At 39.6% G+C, this 17,160-nt stretch overlaps 1 protein-coding gene across 1 annotated transcript in view; it reads right to left on the reverse strand.

Moving 5' to 3' along the window:
- cadm1a (cell adhesion molecule 1a) overlaps nt 1-17,160 on the reverse strand; it is a 399,976-nt gene that overhangs the window by 274,751 nt on the left and 108,065 nt on the right. The gene's annotated exons all lie outside the window — the stretch shown is intronic.

A 17,160-nucleotide genomic window follows, 5' to 3' on the forward strand; every position in this document is an offset into this window, starting at 1 on the left:
TAAGAAAAAGCTATAAAAACACATAAAACTCTATGTGAGCGACAACAACTTGTGTAACGCACCAGCAATGAACACTGGCATCTGACCAACAATGATCCGAAATTACATATAAGATAAAAGAAAAATGTACAATTGGGTTGGATAGTTAGTCCCCGGTAAGAAATAAAGACATTGTTTGGGTCAGTCTGCAGAGGAATAAGCCTCAAATGGAGTCTTGCTAATTGCCATCAACAGCTTCACCCATGGAAATAAACTGATACGCACTGTCTGTTCATTTTCTGCAATGCTCAGAGACAAGCATTTTAATGATTCATGTAAAAATCATGTTTTATTATATGAAAAGCTGTAGGAGGCTTGAGCAGCTTTGTCGTTTTAGTCATCGCTTTACCAAATCTTTATGATGGAGGAGCCAGGTATAACTGTGCCATAGAGCCTGAGTGGTCACATGTATGGGAAATATGCCAGGTTGAAATAAGGCATCATTTTCCCTTAAGCACAAAAACAAAGACAAAAAGTGTAATTCCAAACCGTAGGAAATAATGTTACTAAAACTGTTTTGTTGCTTTTGAGTTCTGGTAAATGACCAATATCCTTTTTTGAAAATCTATATCAGGCTAAATTAGATTAAATCAACATTGAAAGAACTCAAGGCTATTTACATCTGACTAAACTGTATGAAAGTGATTAGAAAAAAAAGCTAAAAATGTGCCACGGGAATATTAAATGCCTCCAACTGACATGGGAGTAATAAAGAGAGGCAGCTGAAATTGCCCAAGAGGGCCACTAATGTAGAAAGGGATGGGAATGGGGTTAAGATGTTTTAGTCAGTCAATGGATGCGTAGCCTTTATTACTCTGTTTCATTTATTCCAAAAGCACCAGACCTTTCTCCTGAATCAAGATTGATAGAAGGTAGGCGTTACTTGGATTGAAGCTCTTAGAGCATGGGAGGAAGAATATCTGAGCAATACTAAAGACCAAACTGAGGCCTGCTGGGAGCAATACTGAGAGGTCTGCAAGTAAGATGCTGCTCTTCAGCTATCCCAAAGATGTTGTTTCCCTCTAAGTAAAAGGTTTGGTGAGTTGCCTCAAGACAAATTTTAAAATCAGTAATGGGTCATGGCTCTTGGGATGTTGCATTTTATTTATTTATTTATTTTATTGCAGTCTGAAGCTTTCCCAGAGAACCGATGGAAACCATAGAGGGCAGTCAGAAGGAAACTGACTTACAGGACAGTGTCGGCTTTTTAAATGTGCTGCAGAAAGGTAATAGTAACAAGGTTCTCAATAATGCTTGTATTTTAAGGATCGTAAGAAAAAAATTCAATCAGACAAACAAGGGGTGATAAGACAGAAAGGTGATGATAACTATGCAAGACGACTAGAAAGAGAACAAGACAACCATTAGTTACCTGTTTCTAACGGTAATTTTAGCAAATGTCAGAACATTTTGCAGCTGTATTTGTGGCACTAAACTGGATATTTTTTAACAAGATGATGGGACATTTCTCAGCCATGTTGGTGGCAACAAAACTAGGTATTTTAGGCCAAAACAAGATCTTTACCTGACCCTTGCCAAGTGGTTTCGGTGCCTAAACCTAACCTAAAGAAGCATAATGGTAAAAAGTCTCAACATAAGAAACATTAAGTTTCAACATGCCCATGGGTTTTCAGACACTTACAATGAGAACAAAGGAGATCAAGAAGAAGTAAAACAAAAATTTTGCTTTGGATGAAAATCAAATTAAAAGCTAATTACCCCAAGCTGACTTTTGAACAACTGTTGCCTGCTCCTCCCCTCCATGATGCGCAGTTTAGGACGCTGATTCACTTGGGACTTAGCTTTATCAGATGGGCTCTGTGTTTGTTTAAATATGGTAATTTGCAGCAGAATTTTTACTTAACACATTATTGACATGGAAGGTTTCCTCGGGATTAATAATGCAGACAACCTCTGCAATTCTTTCAAATCACAGGTGGTGAAGTACCAGTCCTATGCAAATCAGGCTTTCGGGAGAACCCTGACTGATATTGCCTTCAGGGGAAAAATGAACATGTCAGGCTGTACGCCTGTCTTTCAAAGAAACAATCTTCGAAGGATTTGGATGACAGAACACCAGTCCTGATTAGACCTGACGGGAAGCTAGCCAATTAAAGATCACTTCCATCTGCCCCGTTCACTGCCCACGCCTTATAGTCTGCTGCCTTAAAGTGGGAAAGCTTCAGTCGCAAGTGATTTGCAAGAGAGGAAACCTGTTAAGAAAAATGACTAGGAAATTTATTTCTGAACTGTAAGCAAGCCATTAAATAAGGCCTGAACCCCTCCTAAAGCCAGCAAATGGCTGTCCAAATGTTAATTTGCTGAACAGCCTGCAGATGATGCAGAACATGGCTTTCACCTTCTCTTGCCATACATAATTCATGCTATTGACTGGTGAGGCAATGCCACTTTCATGCACCCGGCTCACAAAGTGGTGCCACTTTCACACACCGACGCAAGCCAATGAATCCACACCAACTGTGCAGTAACGCTTAGCACACAATTGAGGTTGGCGTGAAATGTCCAGACAAGATAAAGGCATGCTCACATTTCTGATACTGGCACAGATGCTCTTATACTAGTTTACAGAGACAAGTGCACACATGCTGTCACAAAAAAAACCTTAACCACAAAGACAACTTCATAATACAGATAAAAGAGAACCAAGAGAACAAGAAAAAAGGAATCAGATGCACTCCTCATTTCTGAATATGTGATCACAAAGCATGACCGGTCACACAGTACATATACAGGAGCATATAACTGAGGACGGGCATTGCCGATGAAGAATTATTCATGGTTTAAAGCATCAGTCCCACAGGGAACATTAAATATAAATTTATGTGTGCTGCTCAGTCTGACCCACTTTGGAGGATCCAACAACTACTGCCACAGAAGCGGCTTTTGGCTCCTCCTCAGTACCAATAGAACTGCTGCCGCTACAAAGCCCCCCTTTGATTAACCTCACTGCCAAAAGGCGACCACCATATGACTCCTGCATTCCTCTGGTTGGTATACGACCAACAACAAAACATCGAGAAAATAAGCAGCCAGCAAGGAGTACAAAGTGTGGACAAGAGCGAATCGAGAAGTCTATGGTTGCATTTCAACACAGATTTGCTGCATTGAACACGTTCCCAAGTTCGAGACTGACCAGATGGCCATCATCGCAGGAGTGAAATTTAGCTCTGGATCGTGAGGAGGAGTGATAGGTCTTGGAAACGATACCCATTGTAAACATTTGCAATCCTGTCTTCGGAAGCCAAGACACAAATTAATATTTAATCTAGTGGCATGATAATACTCCCTATTTCAGATATGTTGGAGAGCAGGGCCTACTGTGAATGCATGACTGGTTGTCTCATATATTATTGCTATAAGCTTTGATAATGGAGATTCATGGAAAAATCTTGAGACCAGTGCCAAAAGAGATGAAAAATGGTGGAACAACATGACTGAGGAGTTGGATGAGAAAATCTGTTAACGATCACATTCTAATTTTAACTCACTCTAGTAACCAACTTCATTGAAAAGCACACAAAGACTGAAATATTTCACCAAGCGTGTGGGCACTAGACAATGTTCCATAAAACTCACTGATGTGACCACCCAAATCCGACCCCTTCTTGTTAGTTCACTAAAAACAGGAACACTCTGTTGTCTTTTTATCTTACGTACTTGATCTTCTAAACCTTTCACGCACGACTGATACATTTATATAAAAATCAGGAACAAGAATGGTCGGACATCTTCCTGTTTCCAGTGATTCCAGTAACTCCTTAAACAACACATACTTCATCATCACACCATTAACTATGTAACATGTTGCTGTCTGGTTAGGTTTAGGTTATAAAAAATGTCTCGGTAACATTTGAAATAAACCGGGTTAAAATAAGTACATGAATTACTGCACAACGTGATGCACAACATATTAATAAAGCATCAAGATAGCAATGTGCATATAGTCACAGCCCAGGACGTGAAATATCAAGTAATTCAAATAAACTCAGCCCTTTCACATTTTAGATGGTTTTCTGGATTTCAAACTGAACATTAAGATTGAAGCACTTGAGATTTATATATATATTATTAAAAATGTTGACACTTTGTATTTCTGCTTCTCAGTGGTTGTAACCATGGTGACTTCTGCCTAAAGTCACATCAAGTGCACAGCCTTTTCAAGTTATCTCGTGAAAATTCCTGTAATTTTGTCATATCACAGTATATATTGCAGAAAACCAAAATATTACAATGTCTGTATCATATAGCCCTATTCATTCCATTGAAGTTAGGTAAGTTACATGAGTTAAAATAACTCACCACTGACTTTTGGTTTCACATGGAAGTGAAGTGAAACTCAGGACACTGTGTTTCTTTGACCAATCCAACCCCCTCAGCCTCCACCACTGCAGACTATGTCGCTCTCATATGTCACCTGACCTCCTTTCCTCCCGCCATAATTACTATGACTACAAGAGGTTGCTGCCTAACAATGATTGCGGCCATTTTCCTGGTAAGGACAGCCTAATTTTCAGGTATCAAACACAGCATGTCCTCATTCAAAACATCAACCCTGTAAGCAAGAAAAGGTCTTATCCCACAGTGCGCTATGATTCAGCCATAACTCGGAGACAACGTTGATCACATCCTCCAACTCATTTGTGGACAAGCCCTCCACAAGCTGATAGCACTGGGGCAGCCGCTGAGGGAACATGACCAGGTGATAACGCCATAAACTACATTCCTGAGGGACAGCTTCGTAATTGAAAGGCTCATTAAAGCATCATTTAAATTATTAATTTGGTATGTCAGAAATGTCCTTTCTCAGTCAAATTTTATTTCTTTTCAAAGCTGCCATGACACTTTGGGATTGTCCTTATCTGCGCCTGCAGTGCAGCCCCTCAGGAGAACTTTAAAATTGCTCACCTGACACCTTGCCTGGTGCTCCTCATGTCAGTATCTTCCTCTCTCTTTCCCTCTCTCTCCCTCCCTTTCCCCTCACTCTGTGCTCTTCACTTCTCACTCTGAGAGCAAATCTTAAGACAAGCGGTTTGATGTTCAAAGCAAAAGGGCTTGAAAGCTTTCCACCAGCCACCCAGACTCAAGACTTCCCCCTTCAAAGGAAAACATAAATTGGCTCAAGAAAAATTATTCACACTGGACACAAACATGGGCAGACTTTTCCCTACGGATGCGGCAAACTCATTGCAAATAATACAGTATGCCTGGAACTGTAGAGCCTCTACTTGTCAGGATGAAGACAACTTTGCAGAGGGTGGAAGATTAATCATCACACATAACCTCCTTTTTGCCCTCTGCACCCTCAAGAGTTTATTAATTTTTACTTTGTACCTGTCAAACTGAACTAAGGATTGGAAAGGTGCCCTGAAAATGCATTTCACTCGTGTTACAATTTCTTCAATACCCTATGTTAATTTCGCAGACAAATCCTATGAATATAGAACAGCTTATATAAGCTTTGTTGACAAGCATACTATGTAAGCAACAATTAATCAAATAAATCAAATCACGTTTAACAAGTATATATTTTTAAGGTCCTGAAAATGAATACATAATAATAGTAATACATAATATGCATTATCCAATTAGTCTTTCAAAATAAAGCTAGCTGACAAACAGTTCACCTATTACGACATATTATCCCTTTGGGAATGATATTAATGTTGTCAACCAATCATGGTTTGGTAAGGTTTAGGCACAATAAAAAACTCACATCATGGAAGTTACATAAGTAAGTCACTCGCATAACGTAGCCTTAACACATGTTAACTTCAAGTGTAACATGACTTAAAAGCAAATATTTATTTATTTATTCATTTTATTTGTCAGGGACAGTGCATATTGATGAACATTGCTGTAAATATGCCAGAATTAGCCAAGAGGCTAGTTTTCATCTGTTGTCCCTGGCCAGATGTAAAGTGGCATCCTAAAATCAAGACGCAGGTTTAAGATAACAGTTTCAGTATAAAACATAAGATAAAAGTAGGACAAAGACATAAACAACAATAAAAGCAGGACAAATACATTAGCAACAATAAGCAGAGCAGAACAAATACAACAGAGCAGGGACAGACAATAGCAGCATACATAAGCAGGCACACATATGACATGTACAATGCAGCAATTTTGCAAGACAGACAAACAAATCACACAAGAGCAATCACAAGCAGACTAATCTAAGGAACAAGACAATAATGACACTGATCTATGTGGAGTAGCAGAGCAGTTAAGCATCATACACATTATCTCTATTTGACTAATGCTGACAGATTTGATTGCCAATCAGCCATTTTTTTAACTGTTTAGAGAACGACCTGTAGGTGGTGAGTTCTCTGATATGAACCGGTACGGTGTTCCACTCGTGAGCTGCTTTAATCGAGAAGGCGGATTGACTAAAAGCAGACTTTCTTAGTGGGATTATGCAGTCTCCCTTCGTGACTCCTCTTGTTATCTGATTTGAATTTTCTCTTTTCCTAACAAAGCAACTGAGTGGGGGAGGAGCCAAGCCATTAATGATTTTATAGATAAGACATATATTAGCATATAACTCTTGATTCTTGGTAACAAACAGGACACTCTTGATTCTTGGTAACAAACAGGACACAAACCCCAGTCTTTGAAATGAAATTCCCATCCAACCACCCCGACCACACCCAGACTCAATACTTTTCTCGCTCTTTACACTACTGCCCTAGAGAGGCGCCTACAGCACCTATAGCATCGAACTTAGAAGCGTGACATTGACCAGGCTGCTGGTTTTGACATGCTGGGAGTGAGAATGGGCTGCTAAAAGCTACTGTTCATGTTACCACCCAATATAAACACATGAGAAGGAATAAACAACAGACTGACACTTTCATAGCAATCTGCCCCTCTGATTTGAGTTTTCTTGTGCACCAGTGGGAAATTTGGCACAGGGGTGGATCTAGAGGAAGGGTCATGGGGTTCACAAAAACAGATGGAGTCACCCATTTGGGGAAATATCAATATTCACGGTAAATTTCATGCTAATCTTTCTAATTGTTGTCAAAATACTGTATCTTCATATGGAAGTGATACAAAATTATCATCAAGGACATGTAAAGTATACTGTAGACCAATCAAGTAAACATGCAACCATTGCTGTGGTTGACGCTCAACTGTAATCCTGCAGAAAAACTCTGTAGTGTACTGTATGTAAAAAAAATCACTTCACAATTCACAATGTTAGTTTGGTCATCTTCCTGAGATTGTATCTGCATATGTTTCCTTACCACAGAGAAGATAATTCCTCTGTTTGTGTTTCAGATGTTTTCCTATACTTGATTTAACTTTTTAGTCTATGTCTTCTAGTTACAATTCAATAAATCTCAAGTCCAAAGTTGTCATATTTATATTGAGTCTTCTTAGCTTATTTGACTCAGCTTGGACTTGGACCTCTGTAGTATTGTGCATAATCACAGTGGATGCTTGTTAAACCATAATGTTTTGTGTAATGTTTTAAATACAAAGGATGTCATATATAGGTGTATAAGATTGGGGTTGTTTGAAGCCACTTTGATTGAGCTGTACTGAGTGCTAAAGAAAATAAAGCAACAAGGAATGCAACTACTTACTTTTGTTGCAGCATATTGAATAATGTAATGCAATTACTTTTTCAAGGAACTTGCCACTGGTTATCAGGTGTGAATTCCAGCAAAGTACGATGGAATAGAAATAAAATAATGAATTAATACAGTAAAAACATCAAACTATTGTGAACTGTCAGAGGACCTGGGCATCATATGAGGAAATTCAAACTTTAACACCACTCTTTTGTATGCTGAAAGTGGGCATATCATGATATGTTTAATTTGTTTTCTTCAGAAATATTCCAAAACCCCTGCTAGCTCACCGTTTTTTTTATCTTTAAGGTGAGCAAAAATGCTACAGAACTTATCACATTAAAGTGAGGCAATGCTTTGTTACAAACATGACAGCGAGCATCATCAGAAGTGGATACAGCTGGTGAACACAATACCAGGCGTCGTAAACAAAAGCAAAAGCTAGGTGTGAATTTCACATTAGCTGCCAACTGTGAATGTCACTGTCAGAATTTGAAAGAAAGATCAAATCTACAAATAAGAGGGAAAATATGGTTGTGAGGCAAAGCTCAAAGCATCCAATGCTGCCTGTGATTCAATCACTTGCTCCTCCAGCTACTGTGTGTTGCAGAATAATAGTGATTTACAGTGGAAGAATATCACCACAGTCACAGCCAACCCGAAGCTCTTACCAAAGACTCATAAATAGATATGATCAAAGACAATAAGTTTCAGTCTAACAACACCATAACAAGGTTAAATAAAACAAAAGTAAAAAGGGTTCCCACTGTTTTCTGTCAATCTTTGTATTGAACATGACATTTTGTCCCAATATAAGTACTGTTCGTTAACATAAATTAGAAATATACAATGTATTACGCTTAAGGATTATCATGCTGTTGTTTATTATACACTTTGAATACTGTACAATTCTTGCTTACACTGACCTCACATTTCATCTCTCTCAGGTAGTTCAATTATTGAGTCATTGCCTCGACAGAAGCCATACTGTATGTTACAGAGAGGGTGGGCTGAAATATCTTCCAGAATATACGATCATATCTGTTGCACAGCTGTTATTGTTTAGCTCATATACTCAAGAGCTGCATAGAGGCCTTTTTGTGTCTTGAGAAAACACAGACACATTCGTCCAGGCGCAGTGAAGGCGTGAGTGCATCTTGGCAGCCTGCCATTAGCTATATCAAAAACTCCTGCCATTTCATTCTCTGCTCAAATATTTTTCCATCAAACCTAATCGATCGCCAGCTTTGCTTCCTGTAACCGCAACCTCAGCGCATACGGTTTGTATTGCTGCAGCTCGACAGAAAGCAGCGAGTCCTCAGTACCGTGGGGGATTTGTCTTTGGCCTGTTCTGTCTCTCTCTCCTCACTCTCTCAATGTGTCCTCTATCGGTTCCGTGCTCTTTCTTGTGAGACAGCCCTGACGCCGGGAGGTCAAGAGTGACAGGACATGTGGGTGTGCTAATCTCCCCTCGGTCAGCTCTGGAACTGGACCTCAATCAGCACAACGTGGTATTTGACATAATAGATGGGTGAGGAGATAAAGGAAGACAAAACCTCCCCTGACAAATGGATGAATTTCCTGGAGAGCACAGCTACACTTGATAGTAATGGTTTAGGGATGAAGGATGGGGGGAGGTGGAAACCCGCGGAGAAAAATGGTTATTGCATCTAATCCAGATGACAGCAATGACCCCATTGTCACATCAGGGAATTGTCTGTTCCACTTTGATTTCGCTCAGCGTGACCACTTGAAAAAGTTATGGAACAATTTAAGGCTGAAATGTTTCTATTTAATTCACCTTTGGGCTTTTCATGCTGGGATGAGGTCAAGAAGCATAAAGCATGACGCATGGTGGGATAATCTAAGTTTACTGCCAGCAATGCAGGTACTTGCTTCAACACTCACTTCTAGATCTCCCTCAAGGGCATCATTTCCACTTCAAAACACAGTTTTGGTCCCTCTCCCAAAACTCGTGTTGTCCGTCCAAACCCAGGGGACAGAATGCACCAATTAATAAAAAGGTGAGATTCACACAGTCCGACTGTTACCTTGCAATTGCACCAAATGCTTAATGAGCAGCAGCAGGCAGGAGAATTGTTGGCCACAAATGAAGTCTCTGAGGCTGTGCTTCCTCTCAGGCTGCATACAAACCCGCCTCCTTAGCTGGGATTGGTATAAGCTAACCGCTAACCATGAGGTTAAAACTGGTGTTGGACACCATGTCATGTTTTGGAAATGTAACCACTGCAGAATATTATACCAAAGACTCCAAGGTCATCTGAAGTAAGTGAGCAAAAAAATGATTGAAGCCCCATCGGGTGTCACTCTTCACAGTGTTAGCAAGCCAAGTAGGCTTGAAATTCTCCGAACTGTTTAAGAAAATGCCAGCAGTTTGTATTTTTGGTTCATTTGTCAGTGTCAATCGGGATGAATTCTGATGTTTTAAAGCTATCACTAGGCTTAGCTTGCAGCTGGATCATACACAAGTAAACCCAATGACTAACAACCTCTCACTGACTTCTAATGGAAACATACAGTATGTGTAGCTTCAACCAGTATATTTCATGTCCACTTGCAGTCAGTCTAAGTTTTTCTACTTGCTATCATCAAAGCCCTGCTCTGCTGTTTTTTGTGCCCTGCAAGCTGCACTGAAACAAATCAAAGGGGGGATGATAACAAAGTTTTTATTTTCCTTTGCCTGTTCAACCACATCTGGTCAGGTGTTGGATCACTGAAACATCACCGGAGGACAATTTGGATGAGATTTCATCACCATAGTGATGAAATCCAATTGCAATAAAAATGAAACATCAAATCTAGCCTTGAAAGGCTCCCTTCTCATCAGTGCATTTACTTTCTATCACAGTTACTCAGGTGATTTCTTTTCCTGTGTCCCTTAATGGCCTGAATTACCTCATTATTTTGTATTCTATCTCACAGAGTGAGGTTTTGAGCTCTCCAGCTCATCATCTGATGGAAAATACTGTTTTTTTTGGAGTTGCAGGGGCTCTACTGGCTACTAATTGAGAAGAACAGAGAGTGAGGGAGCCATCACTTTGGAACTGCACACTCCCTGTGGAGATGCTGCACATGACCCATCACTAGGAAACGATGACGTCTTATTGGCAAGCCAATTCCCCCGAAGCATAGACATGACAGAGCAGCAGAGCACAAAAACATAATACACATACAGTCTAAGATTCTGCACTTTCAATATCTTAGATTGAAAGATCAACTATACGGATTGAAAATGTCCCAAAATGTCCCCCTGTAAGACGCCAATAAGAAGCTGACAAAGATCAGATACGGAGGAGAAAGTGGACGAGAAAAAGACACTCAAGGGACACAAACTGAAGATAAGATTGGAGGCACAGTGAGTGTTGGAGATGAAAAAAGAAAAAACAACAGATAAACAGATAAAAGGGGAGACAGCTGTGTTGTCGACACTTAAAAGAGAATGATAGAAGTGGAGATGCAGGGTGGAGTTGATAAACTGACAGCTGCCAGCATAAACATGGGCTATATGTATCATTGCTAGAGTTATGCAACTGTCACCGGTGTATTCTTAAGGATATGTGCCACAGGAAAGCTTGTTTTTTTAGTGTATTTTTATAGGATGATGGCCAGTCTGTCGACACCAGAGCTGGGGTAAGTCCAAGTCAAATCTCAAGTCATTCTAAACAAGTTAAAGTGAAGTCTTGAATCAATCAAGACAACTCTGAGACAAGTCAGAAGTTAAATGAGATAGGTCAAAGTCAAATGGCAAGTCAATTGAGACAAATCAAAGTCAAGTCTCAAGGCAGTCAAGACAACTCTCAGTCAAGTCAGAAGTTATGTTCTAGTGACACATCCAAGTCAAGTTGCAAGTCAGAACACGTCTTTTATGTCATACGTCAGTCATGTCTCTGAAAATCCAATGTAAGTCTTCAGTTCTCATTTTTAGGATCTATACTTGGGTTGTCTGATGATCAACTGATTCTATCCTCCACCTCCAGGCCTAAATCTTCACTTGTGTAAAAGATTGATTGAATATAAGATTGTGTTCTAAATATGATGTACGTCATTCAAAAATGGTTTCAATGCCTCTGTGTAGTTTAATAGGCAGACAGATTACTCAAAATGGAAAGCCCTGTTATTCACTTGACAAGCCACACAGGCGAGCATGAAAATGATCAGCTTTAACGGACATTTCACATGACTGACACATAACACGCATATGAATTAGCTAAGGTCTGTTGAGACCTCACAATCACAGTGAAATCAACCCTCCTTCACGCTCCGTCACTACCTAAGCCAAAAAGGGGCTTTGCTAACAACTAAGTGTAAATAGTAACAATGAAATTGCATTATATATATCGTCACCTGATGTATTATTTATTTACTAAACCTTATATATTATAGAGATTACACCTAAAGTCCAGCCCAATAATTACTATTACCTTCAATAAAACATGATAAATACATTATGAGTTCACAAAGCAAAACAAAAAAGAAGATAGCTCTCCGTGTTTGGCATGATTGACAGAGGAAAAGAATCTATCCTTCACTTCAGATTGAACAAAGATGAAAACTCATAATCAAGCATAGCCTTTGGCCCTGCTCCTGACCTTTATTCTTCCAGGAATGGAATGGTTACCAATCAACTGGGATTCAACAGTGGATTTAATGCTCACTCAATGGGGGTATTGCTGAGAGGCTATGATAATCATAAAATGTATTATGCCAATTGTCTCCGAAGAGAGAATATGCATTTGAATCTATCATGGCAATCAAAAGCAGACAAGGTCTAATAAAATAGCCAAAGGCTGAAGCCATAACTAAGAGAAATGCAGCCTGCACCAATGGGAAGAACAATGTCTTTTGTTGATTGCTGAATTTGTTCTGATTTCCACAGATATTTGGCCAACATGCATGCAGAGACATCACATGAAGATTTCCAGTGAAGCCACAGTGGAGTCTGAGTGCACAATATTTTGGATCAAGTTTTGCTCTCTGAGTCAAAGAGCCAGGGCTTCCTTCAACAAGCTGCCATTTTGTGCTGAAGTTTACAGAGTAAAACATCTAAGATAAACTAAATTGACCTAAACATCTGCTTTAAGTGTCTACATGCATGCCTTCACTTCACTTTTACTCTTCAACAGAGAATTTAACTACACCAACTGCCAACAAACTGTCGGCATGGCTTGCATACCAACTTGCGCACAAACTTCAACTAACTTCGGTGATCAAAACTTCAACAGACATTTCATCTGCTTTCATCCCTAGTCAAATAACTGTCCGCCTGCTTCAAGTGCTTATACATCAACTTACATCAACTCCTGTTCCATTCATGTGTTATACTGACATATCAGCTGATGTTACCTCTTACTCGGCTCACGGTTTAACTACTTTTAGCTCTTACTCTTCAGCTGTTACATGTAGTTGATCTGGGAGATTTCAGTAACTAACATACAAACAGACAATTTACTGACACTTCAAACTTGTTAAGTGCTTCGTTGCCTGACACATCACTCCCATACACAATTTCACATGCAAATAATGAAGGTGGCTTGGTGGCTGATTTTCCTCTGTCCACAAAAGAGCAATATCCCTTGTAACTTTGGCATTATTTAGGCCACTAATTCTTCAAAAACATATGTAGTAGCATTTTGACTGCTCCAGGAAAGAAGGTGATAAATTAAAGGACAAAAGTGGCTTAGCAAGGTTTCGGGGCCATAACAAGCCACCAGAACAGCTTCAGTGCGCCTTGGAAGTCCAACATCTCCGATATGTGTTCATACGGTAGCTGTTGTTTTCATCAAAACTGTATTGTTCCACGTACATAAATTCACAAGCATTTCCTTCAATATCAATCAGCATATTTTATCTGTTAACATTACAGCAACTGGGAGTTAATTTGAAGGTGGTAATTTACCCCATTTGATATGGCTGCTAAAAACGTGTTAGGTGTCTTAATTAAAAGCCGTCCTTGTTTAGCAATAATGAGGATTTAAGGAGCAATTTAAAGACAAATTTAGGAGTTAGGCAGGAAGTAGCTAATTTGATACTGTTTCTTTCCACATATATTCGGCACTAAGAGATGTAATACCTCAGGGCAGCCAAACAAGAGATTCTGGGGCAGTATATCAAAATAACTAATCAAATATTCAGCTATGAGAGACTGGCCTCACAGAGGAGATGTGAGGAGAGCAGCAAATAGGCCGAGAGTCATTTGAAAGAGCAGACACAGAGATTACACAAGTACCAGCTGTCAGAACGCCGGTGAATCAGCACACTCCAAAATGAGGGCTGCAGAATGTGACAACAGGGCTGCGCTTGATGGACACATGTTGACAGGAAGCGTCGCCGATGATGAGCAGGAGGATACCCACAGTCCTCTGCTCTTCGGCCAAAAACATCCAAATTGGCTGACCTGTCAGGCTCGGTACAGCCATCCAGAAGGCTGCAAACGTATGCCAAGCAACTTTAGCCTTTTTAAAACCAGCAACTGAGCTGCTCCAGTTCTTTTTCAGCACGTAGCCAAAGTCAACTTGTAGCTGAAATAATAATCCACCGCAGCACGCGAGCCAATATAACAGTGGCTGCCACAATTGAAAGGCGGGAAGTGAAGTCACAGAAGTACCTTCAATCCAAACAGGCCATAAAGGTGTTTAAATTAAAGTGCAGATGAAAAGAAACAGTAAGGCAGGGAACATAATAAATGTGAGATGAAATGTGATTAGGAGGTGGAATAGTTAATGAATAAAAAGAAAAAAAAAGAGAAAGAAACGTGTCATTAAACGTTCAGTTTGTAGTTTATGCTATTGCATCATCTAAATGCAAATTTGATAATATCAATACATTTTCAGTTAATCAATTAATTTTAATCAGCCCTGTTATTTTTGCCACTCCAGCCCTCTACACATGGCAGACACACCAATCATTCACAAGGACAGATTATGATAAATATCTCGGGTTCAAATCTGGTTATTCAAAAAAAGGAAAATACATTTTATAACAAGCACTGAGGAAAATATGTTTCGTTTTTTCAGGCTATTCAAATCCGGTGGTATTGTCATCTGAGATTTAAGAGCATAATCTTGGCCATGTCATTGGAAACTCCTGCTAGAGCATTTGGGGGAGGGGGGAGGGGTTGTGGGTGAAAATCTGCCATTAACCAAATGGACTTGGCTGTCTGGAGGAGAGCTCGCCTAATGTGTGGTGTACTTAGTACAGAGGGACTTGAGCCAATTTTAGGGCTTCAGAGTGTTCCAGTGAGTTCCAGAGACGCAGCGAGGGTTCTGAAGAAGCTTCATTTATTCTCAGCAGGGCAACAGAAGGGAACCGAGTTCCGCCAGAGATACAAATGGTGTACCCATGTGAGGCGACAGCAAGCGCTTCAACCAAAGGTCAGATGCCCCAATTTCATTTCTTCCTCATTTTTGTTGTTCCCTTCCTAACAGCGGCTTTTACAGAAATCAAAAATACAGAACGATTGCTGTGTCATTATCTGTATTATGGCCAACACAGATAGATGTTTTGTTTCTTGTGGATGCCTAATTTGTGGGAATGAAGGCAGGGAATAAAATCCGGTCCTTTCATCTCTTGCTTGTTATCTTTTTCAATATGATCAGTGTGCTAATGAATCCAACCAGAGAGCATGGTAATGGTACCTCATTTTAGTGAATGAAACATCCACCATGAAAAAGAGAGAATTTGGCTTCGGGGGGAATTTGGAGACACTTTTTTTCCCCTCAAACTAGGGACTGTAACTATTCTTCTTACTTAAAGCCACATAAGCTCATTCATGCCTTTTTATGTCTGTGTGCAGGGTATGGTAGGTATGGTGGCAATGGTAGCTTAGCATAGCATACCTTAATAAATGCATCTGAATAGTTCTGTAGAACCAAGACAATGTGATCTTGCATCCACATCTTTAAAAAAAAAAATCCTTTTCTTTGAACATTATTGCAGATTAATCATTTTTTCGAGGGTATAAATTAACTCATAAATTGTTGGCTACTATTACATTGTAGTGAAACACAGATGCCGGATGATGCACAGCTTGATAGTGGTATTTGTTGGTAGAAGGCTCTGACCCCCACATGTTCTGTGTTTTACTTAATAAGAACACTTCGGACCATCCTGCCAGTACATGAACACTTCAGAGGATTTTTATAAATCGTTGCTTTCAACATGACACTTCAAACAATAAAATAAATCAAAATGAACACGATGTTCCCTGTGCAGCAAACACTGAAATAAAGTGAAACAAAAGCTGCCTGGAATGTTGACTAGAATGTTGAAAAAAAAAAATATGTTAAGCATTAGATATTAGGTTTTTAAAAGACTACTGCTACTGTCAACAAGCTGTGTTACACACTAGTCCTTTCCCTTTTTCTTCTTCCTCGACTTTTATGAACCACCCAGCTTGTTCTCATAAGTGAGGGCAGCTTGATGTTTTACAATCAGCAATAACAACACAGGAAACTACCATTATAATCACCAACAAACTGCATTTAGCCTGGGCTTCGCCATCATTATTAGAGAAGTAACTCAAACCCCTGCTAAGACTCTTTAGACCCCAGTTGTGCCTGGACTCTGAGAGTGACCCTCCATCTCTTTTAGTCCATCTAAATGTGAACCAAAGCACAGCCTCCATTAGTGCTTCACTTGGATAGTTTCCGCATTAGCCCTTTTCTACAGTTTGCATCTTAAAAATCATCAAGTTGAGAATCCCTCACTACTGAGAAGTAGCCAGTGGAGATATTATAGCTGTCCAGAACCATTGGCAGGATATCGATAAAGTAGCAGATTGGCTGCAGGTAGGCTCGCCAACCCATCTGAACCGGCTGGACAAGTCCCTGAAAGAACCCATGCTGCTAATCCGGAAACCCTCTGATCAAATTAAAACATGTGAGTGGATGATGAAAAAAAAACTGCAAATCTGTGGATCATTTCCAGCTGCCTGTGAATAATACTTTGAATATGTGTCTGCTTTTTGACTCATTTATGTGAAATCCTTGGATTTGTGCAAAGGTCTAATTTAATTTAAGTGAATCACAGGTAGCTGGGCAGACTGGATGCTGCATGAAAAGACAATTTATTACATTTCGTGATCTTTGGGTCTGAAGCTCGTGCTTCAAATGTGAATGGTTGTGAGGGTATTATAGAACATGTAATTTAATAGAGAACTATAGAGTTCAAATACTGGGCAAGCACTAGAACTGTAGAGGAAAAACAATGGACTTTCTATGCTGTTTTAAACAAAATATAAAACTGAGTTATTAATGTATAATTAATATTTTCCTGTTGATTAATTTAGAAATGCACATAATAAGCCTTAAAAATCTCATTAGCCTGTAATGGTAACATAATGCCTGAGCACTGATTCTCAGCAGGTTTACCACTGCCATCATTGCCCCCAACATGAATAAATAACACAGGGATCATCTACGAGATGATGTAGAGACAATTCTGCCTCCACCAACAGTCGCCTCAATAAACCAGAATTCTACTGAACCATTAAACAATA

Source organism: Pagrus major, chromosome 13 (assembly GCF_040436345.1).
Source record: "Pagrus major chromosome 13, Pma_NU_1.0".
Taxonomy (NCBI): Eukaryota; Metazoa; Chordata; class Actinopteri; order Spariformes; family Sparidae; genus Pagrus; species Pagrus major.